Consider the following 8,934-nt stretch of genomic DNA (forward strand, 5'->3'; position numbering starts at 1 on the left):
TCACTGTAACCCCCTCCAGCCCCTACCCCCTCCCTATCTCAGTCACCCTTCCATTCTGTTCCCTAATCCTTCACCATCATGGCTGACCATTCAACTCAACAGCCTCATCCTGCTTTCTTCTCACAACCTTCGATCCCATTCTCCCCAAGTGCTATATCGAGCAATCTCTTGGACACATTCAATGATTTGTCCTCAACTCCTTCCTGTGGTAAAGAATTCCACAGGCCCACCACTCTCTGGGTGAAGACATGTCTCCTCATCTGCGTCCTAAACGGATCACCCTGAATCCTCAGACTGTGACCCTTGGTTCTGGATGCACCCACCATCGGGAACACCCTGCCTGCCTCTACCCTGTCTCGTCCTGTTCGGATTTTATTAGTCTCCATGAGATCACCCCTCACTCCTCTGGGCCATCCTAACCTAGCCAAACTCTCTGTATACGTCAGTCCCACCATCCCTGGAACCAGCCTGGGAAACCCTCACTGCACCCCTAAAAAGCGAGACCATCCTTCCCCAGGATAGGGGGAGCTGGAGGAGCTGATATGAAGGAGGATTTGAAGCCTAGGCCAGATCATCTATGACCTGAGGGCCAGCTGAGGGCTTGCCCTTTTCCTTAGCTATTGGGAATTGGGAGGGGCAGAGGGGTCAGGAGGGGGATAACAAGGCAGCACCAGATTGGGATGGGGGCAATGTTGCCCCACGTCCGGATTGGGCGGGGCAGGGTCCCGACACCAGTCACCACAACTGGGAAATCCGGAAGCTACAAAATGCACAAAGTCATCAGATCTCAGCTCCCGGGGACTTACGCTGTCGAACTCTCACAGGAACCCAAAGCATCAGCCCTCACCACTTCCTCAATCCACTCTCGGAGTCACATCGACTGCCCCAGCTCAGCAGGGAGGCCGCTCAGCTCCTCGCAAACACACTGGTTCCCCAGAACGAGCAAGAGCACCCAATCCCTCTTCTCTGGCTTCTCTCTTTATCCCTGCACCTTCCTCCCTCGTAGACAGTGTCATATTGGGGACTCTGGGTCTGTACTCGGTGGAGTTTAGCAGGATGGGGGGGGGGGAGGAAATCAGACTGAAACGTACAGAATACCGAGTGGCCTGGATGGAGTGGAGAAGCTGTTTCCACCGGGGTAGAACCAGGACCTCAGGGTGAAGGGACGGGGATGAGGAGGAATCGCTCCAGCCAGAGGGTGGGGGATCTGTGGAGCTCGTCCCTGCAGAGGGCTGTGGAGGCCAAGTCATTGCACGTACTTGAGACAGAGATGGATAGGGCCTTGACTGGTGAGGGGGTCAAGGGTTACAGGGAAGAGGCGGGAGAACGGGGTTGAGAGACACATCAGCCGCGATCGATGAGCTGAATGGTCCAACTCCGATCCTCTCCCACAGGCAGTACACTCCCGAAACCTCGGGCCCCCTCCCGCGTCCATTTTCTCCATCCTAAGTCCGTGCTCCCCTCCCCCCGGGTTCTTCCTGCTTCGGCGACTGGGAGCAGTCTCCTCCCTGTCAACTCTGTCCCAGACCCTCTCCCCATCCACCCACTCGCGAGGAGGATGGACCCACCCCCCACGGGTCCCCCAGGACTTCCTCACTATCGGTCCTGCCGACCCTTTCGAAGGCGGATAGAATCCTCAAGATGTGCAGCACGGAAACAGACCCTTCGGCCCAACCCGTCTGTGCTGACTAGATATCCCAACCTAATCCAGTCCCGTTTGCCAGCACTTAGAGTACTAACAGTGTGGAAACAGGCCCTTCGGCCCAACAAGTCCACACCGACCCTCCGAAGAGCAACCCACCCAGATCCATTCCCCTACATTTACCCCTTCACCCAACACTGCAGGCAATTTAGCATGGCCAATCCACCCTAACCTGCACATTTTTTTGGACTGTGGGAGGAAACTGGAGCACCCAGAGGAAACTCACGCAGACACGGGGAGAATGTGCAAACTCCACGCAGACATTTGCCCGAAGCGGGAATTGAACCCGGGCCCCTGGCGCTGAGGCATCAGTGCTAACCACTGTGCCACCCACTTGATCCCATATCCCTCCAAACCCTTCCTATTCATATACCCATCCAGATGGCTTTTAAATGTTGTGATTGCACCAGCCTCCACCACTTCCTCTGGCAGCTCATTCCATACACGTACCACCCTCTGCATGAAAAAGTTGCCCCTTAGGTCTCTTTTATATCTTTCCCCTTTAAATCTTTCCCCTCTCATCCTAAACCTATGCCCTCTAGCTCTGGACTCCTCTTATCCCATTTATTTATCCTATCCATGCCCCTCATGATTTTATAAACCTCTTGTAAGATCACCCCTCAGCCTCTGACACTCCAGGGAAAACAGCCCCAGCCTATTCAGCCCCTCCCTATGGCTCAAATCCTCCGTGTGTGTGAAGCGGGTGAAAAATTGGACTTAGGACACAAAGTCGGTTGTGGGAGGGGGGGGGGGGGGGAGAGGAGGCGGCAGCATGGGGGAAGGAATACCAGAGTTGTAACCCGCATTGACACGTTTCCCAACTCTCCCTACCCCCTCCCCTTTCTCTCCCGGCCAAAGCTACAAACTGGCTGTAGGCCAGAGGTGGTGTCTCCTGGTCTGGAGATCTGCGACCCCAGTGCTTCCCCTGCCTCTTTTCACTTTGGCTTCCGCCCACTCCCTCGCCACAGCCAGCCCTTTCCCTGCTGCACAGGCCCTCAGTCAGGGTTGCCCTCCCCCCCCACCCCACAACCTCCACCTCCACCACGTGACTCCCCAGGCTAGGCTGCCATTCCCCTTCTGCTCTGCGTTCCGCTGACAGCTCGGAACCACATCCTTCCGCTCAGGCACACAAGTTAAAAACACAGTGAGCGGAGCAGAGCAACACGCGGAGGGTGGGGCTACACAGGGGCCACCAACTCAGGCTGCGGCCTAGTCCAAAAATAGACCCTCTGTGCGATTATCCGCATCAGAGGGGCCGACATGTGACTCCAGACCCACCGTGAGGTGGGGCCAGGGGCGGGAATATTGTGGGATCAGGGAGAGGAATTAATACTAGGCCCGGCCAAACCAAACCTTTAAAGAGTGGTCATCTTCTAGGCTCTCCGTTCTTAGTAAAAACATGAAAGGGAGGATTCTCTCATTCATCATACAAACCTTACTGTGTGGAAGCGGGCCATTCAGCCCATTGAGCCCACATTGACCCCCCCAAGAAGCAGCCCACCCTATCCCTCTATTTCCCATGGCCAATCCACCCTAAACTGCACATCTTTGGTCTGTGGGAGGGAACCAGAGCACCTGGAGGAAACCCACACAGATACAGGGAGAATGTGCAAACTCCACACAGAGAGTCGCCTGAGGGTGGGATCAAACCCGGGTCCCCAACGCTACAAGGCAACAGTGCTAACTACTGAGCCATAGTGTTGGAGAGAGACAAGTGGTGTAGGTTTAACCAGAGGGTCACCACATTTCAGGTGAGGGTGGGAGGACAGCCCTTCATGGTAACCTGAACCAGTGCAGGAATCGAACCTACACTATCAACATCGCTGCATCACCCCCAACCAACCGTCCAGCCAACTGAGCTAACTGACTGTACAGGACATTGGTTAGGCTGCTTTTGTAATACTGCATTCAGTTCTGGTCTCCCTGCTATAAGAAGGATGTTGTGGAACTTGAAAGGGTTCAGAAAAGATTTACAAGGATGTTGCCAGGGTTGGAGGGTTTGAGCTACAGGGAGAGGCTGAACAGGCTGGGGCTGTTTTCCCTGGAGCGTCAGAGACTGAGGGGTGACCTTATAGAGGTTTATAAAATCATGAGGGGCATGGATAGGGTAAATAGACAAAGTCTTTTCCCTGGGGTCGGGGAGTACAGAACTAGAGACCTGGGTTCAATTCCCTCCTCAGACGACTGACTGTGTGGAGTTTGCACATTCTCCCCGTGTCTGCGTGGGTTTCCTCCGGGTGCTCCGGTTTCCTCCCACAATCCAAAGATGTGCAGGTCAGGTGAATTGGCCATGCTAAATTGCCTGTAGTGTTAGGTAACGGGTAAATGTAGGGGTATGGGTGGGTTGCGCTTCGGCGGGTCGGTGTGGACTTGTTGGGCCGAAGGGCCTGTTTCCACACTGTAATGTAATCTAATCTAGAGGGCGCAGGTTTAGGGTGAGAGGGGAAAAATATAAAAAGAGACCCAAGGGGGCAACATTTTCACGCAGAGGGTGGTACGGATATGGAATGAGCTGCCAGAGGAAGTGGTGGAGGCTGGTACAATGACAACATTTAAGAGGCATTTGGATGGGTATATGAATAGGAAGGGTTTGGAGGGATATGGGCCGGGTGCTGGCAAATGGGATTGGATTAGGTTGGGAATATCTGGTCGGCATGGATGGGTTGGGCTGAAGGGCCTGTTTCCGTACTGTACGTCTCGATGATTCTGGAACCCCATTCTTTGGGAGTGTCCACTGCACGATGGAGTTTGTTTTCCAAGTTAGCTGTAACTAACCAGGGGGTTATGAAGATTTCATTCTGTCTAATTATTGGTTACTGTGCAATAATGGCCAGTTGCATTTCTGAGGGAGATTAACCCTGGAGGCCATATAGCACCCATACTCCTTCAATTAACCCCAGACCTAACACTGGGGGAAAGTACCCCTTCAGTTAAACCAAGGAAGGTTGAGTCTGATTGCTCCAGGCATTTTCTGAGGAACGTGTCAGAGTTTGATCTGTTTTTTTGACAAGTCCAAACAGATGTGATGTGCTTAAACGCTGTGTTTGCGAAAAGTCGGGAACCACGCATCAATATAAATAGCTTCCTGAATTTGCAACTGCGCCACTCTGCAAGACTGACTGACAGTCTTATAATAGGCCATCAGTGAAACGCTGGTTTAAATTTAAACAATGCTTGTTGGTTAGCTGTCAGTCATCATTTAAGTGGTGCATCCCTCCCCCCCACCCCCCCCCCCCCCCAGGGCCAGTCAGATCCCACTTCCCAGCCTTCAGCACTCTCCTCCCGCACAGTCTAACTTTTGCACACTCCCCTGCCCCCAGCAGCACAGAAACAGACCCTTCGGCCCAACCAGTCTGTGCTGACCCTAACCCCAAACTAAACTAGCCCCAGCTGCCCCATATCCCTCCAATCCCTTTCCTATCCAGGTCCTTATCCAAATGTCTTTTAAATGTTGGAACTGTCCCCACACTCACCACTCCCTCAGCAGGTCTGTTCCACAAAGATGTCCAGCAGGGAAACAGACCCTTCAGCCCAACTCACCCATGCCAACCAGATATCCTAACTTAAGCTAGTCCCATTTGTCAGCACTTGGTTCATATCCCACTAAACCCTTCCTATTCACATACCCATCCAGATGCCTTTTAAATGCTGTATCAGCCTCCACCACTTCCTCTGGCAGCTTGTTCCATACACGCACCACCCTCTGCGTGAAAAAGTTGCCCCTCAGGTCCCCTCTCACCTTTAACCTATGCCCTCTAGTTTTGGACTCCCCACCCCAGGGGTAAAGCTATTTTCCCTATCCACCCCCACTACGAACCTTCATAAGGTCGCCCCTCAGCCCCAGCCTCTCTCTTATAGCTTTTTGCAAATTGCGCTGCAAGTCAAAAAAAAAATCCTCTGACAGAACATGTCTTTTATCCACTTGCCGTGCGCGGCCAAATAACTATTTACCCCGAGAAACATAATACATTCTGTGGCATTGCATTCATACACAGAGGTCTTCTACCAAGCCTGGTCTTTCAGACCACTGACTGCAACTGTGGTTGACTTTTTTTTTAGATTAGATTAGATTAGATTACTTACGGTGTGGAAACAGGCCCTTTGGCCCAACAAGTCCACACCGACCCGCTGAAGCGCAAACCACCCATTCCCCTACATTTACCCCTTTACCTAACACTACGGGCAATTTAGCATGGCCAATTCACTGACCCTGCACATCTTTGGACTGTGGGAGGAAACCGGAGCACCCGGAGGAAACCCACGCAGACACGGGGAGAACGTGCAAACTCCACACAGTCAGTCGCCTGAGTCGGGAATTGAACCCGGGTCTCTGGCGCTGTGAGGCAGCAGTGCTAACCACTGTGCCACCGTGCCGCCCACTTTGGACAGGTGACTGGGTTTGAGTTGACAATCCCAGGCCCTTGTACCCCGGTCTCACTGACGCTGACCGTCAGATTCGTTGGCGCTTACCGATTTTCTCCACAAGTTGAAGGATGACACCACCGATGTGCACATCGCCGTTCACTCTCAAGGTGATGGGATCCGCCTCAGGACCCAGTTCTTCCACAGTGATCTTCAGCTCCCATGATGCATCTATGTAGTCCCCGCTGGAAGTCTTGATGCCCCCCTGCGCCATCGTTCAACATCCCTGGCAACAGCAAAAGGCAAGCGGGTCAGTCAAACCCATGGCCAGCCCGCACCGAGACCGGTTCAATCCAGCTCACTGAGTGTGGTCAAGAAGGATCTCAGATTGTAAAGGGGCTATTGGGAGAAGGTGGGCATTGAGATTGGGATTGGACCCGATTCTACTGAACGCTGGAGCAGACTTGAAGGAATACCGTGTTCAAATCTGCTTCTCCCTGCTATCGGTAGGATGTGAAACTTGGAAGGTTTACAAGGATGCTGGAGGGTTTGAGCTACAGGGCTGTAGGCTGGGGCTATTTTCCCTGGAGGCTGAGGGGTGACCTTATAAAGGTTTATAAAATCATGAGGGGCATGGGTAGGATAAATAGACAAGGTCTTTTCTCTGGGGTCGGGGAGTCCAGAACTAGAGGACATAGGTTTAGGGTGAGAGGGGAAAGATTTAAAAGGGACCACTTTTTCACACAGAGGGTGGTGTGTGTGTGTGTGTGTGTGTGTGTGGAATGAGCTGCCAGAGGAAGTGGTGGAGGCTGGTACAATGACAGCATTTAAAAGGCATCTGGATGGGTATATGAATAGAAAGGGTTTGGAGGGATATGGGCCGGGTGCTGGCAAATGGGACGAGATTAGGTTGGGATATCTGGTCGGCACGGACGAGTTGGACCAAAGGGTCTGTTTCCGTGCTGTACATCTCTCTGACCAAAGGGTGTACCCCTGCTGCTGGTTCCTATGGTTTCCGTGAGGTGACACTTGAGAAGACTGGGCCTACATTCCTTGGAGTATAGAATTATAAAGAAAATAACACTCTTACAGGGGGGGTCACAGGGAGGTGGTCACTCCCCCAATCTTGGGTGGGGAGGTCACAAGCAACTCAGGATAAGGGGCTGGCCATTTTGGACTGAGAGGAGGGGGAGTGTTTTCACTCAGAGAGTGGGGAATCGTGGGAGGGTAGGGTTGGCTCAGTCACAGAGCGAGTTCAAGATGGAGGCCGAGAAGATTCTTGATATTAGAGACACGGAGGGACGGTGAGGGGAAAATGGTGTTGAAGTAAGAGATCTGCTTGAACAAGGTTATGGGAGAAATAGCTCAGCTTCCTGCACCTATGTTCACTGTAGCAGGAACCCAGAAAGAGGGAGAGAGGAAAGGATGAGGGGCAGAGGTTGGCTGCGGGGGTGGAAGGTTAGGTGGAGCAGGTTAAGCTGAGACCCACTGGAGTTTAGTAGTACGAGAGGTGATCTTATTGACGCCAATAATGGTCAGGGGGGTGGGAGGGTGGTTTAGCAGGGTCCTACCTGGGCAAAGCCTGGACAATAATGGAGCATCCCATTAAAGACGAAGATGAGGACGAATTTCTTCGCTCTGAGTGCGGAGAGTCTGTGGAATTCTCACTCCCCCAGAGGGGGTTTGGGTCTTGGGGATGGTGGGGGAGGGTGACTGATCATAGTCAATGCCGCTTTCAAGTGGTTTCTGATTGACGATGGTTTTGGAGGAGGTGGAGGGTCACCCCTATAGGTCTGCTACAATCTGATTGAATGGGGTAGCAGAGGCTGGAAGGGTTCAATGGCCTACTCCTGCTCTTTTTTTAAAAAGAAAGATTTTATTCATATGGACCTTGGGACATCCTCATGACATACGTGTACACACACACGCACACCCACAAATTAGTCCATACTACTCCACGGGATGCCCACCATATGTATTTCTCTGCATGTTGGTTGGTTGGTTGCTATGGCCCACAGTAAGTGGACAACCTTTATTTGGGCCTGGGGTCAAAGGGCAGAGTTGACCAGATCGTGAAACAACCTAAACTCTGCTGAAGATACTTCACGGTGAGTTCCCATCAGGACACACGTGCAAGAGATTCACATTTCAGGTGGTCACAACCACTTACCCGACGGGGAACCGGATTGGTAGTTGGATGGCGATTGGCTGAACTGTTGCCGTGGGGAGCGGCAAGGCTCCTGGGTTGGTTAGGGCTTGTCCCAATGGCTGTGAGAGATGTTGGCTAACGGACCCCTATTTTCAGCGATAGGCTTCTCAGGAGGTCTCTCCGAACGGAGTCACTCCGATTAACAGGCAGTGTTCAGGAATGGGGGGAGAGAGGGATCAGAGCTGCTCCCACTGTCTGGTGTGAGTGGGCCATTCTCCTGCTATCCCCCAGCTGGTGAATGGAAGACCTTGGAGTTAGGCCTTCCCAGTTTAATGAGTCTGACTTACATCCGTTTCTCCTTCCAGCTGAAGGCCAAGGCTACGATAAGGAATACACACAGAAGGAATTGTTTGCTGTGTTTTATTAACTGGGTGTGACTGTGATTGCCAACAGAGTGGCACACAACAAACATAAAAACGGCAGAAATCTAGAGTCACACACCACACTGGAGGCATAATGGGCCATAGCACATGTACCCAGCTCTCCCACTGCTCTGTCAGCACTGACCCTCCCACAGTGCAGCACTCCCTCAGCACTGACCCTCCCACAGTGCAGCACTCCCTCAGCACTGACCCTCCCACAGTGCCCGCTCCCTCAGCACTGACCCTCCGACAGTGCCCACTCCCTCAGCACTGACCCTCCGACAGCCCCCGCTCCCTCA

General features: G+C 52.8%; 1 long non-coding RNA gene across 1 annotated transcript in view; it reads right to left on the reverse strand.

The window, feature by feature from the left end:
* Nucleotides 1–6,172: 6,172 nt before the first annotated feature.
* Nucleotides 6,173–8,934, reverse strand: part of LOC122544024 — an 11,880-nt gene continuing 9,118 nt past the window's right edge. Inside the window, exon 2 of the long non-coding RNA XR_006310228.1 lies at nucleotides 6,173–6,350. This is a non-coding gene — a long non-coding RNA (uncharacterized LOC122544024). The remainder of the gene's footprint in view (nucleotides 6,351–8,934) is intronic.

This window comes from Chiloscyllium plagiosum, chromosome 45 (assembly GCF_004010195.1).
Source record: "Chiloscyllium plagiosum isolate BGI_BamShark_2017 chromosome 45, ASM401019v2, whole genome shotgun sequence".
NCBI classification, from domain to species: domain Eukaryota; kingdom Metazoa; phylum Chordata; class Chondrichthyes; order Orectolobiformes; family Hemiscylliidae; genus Chiloscyllium; species Chiloscyllium plagiosum.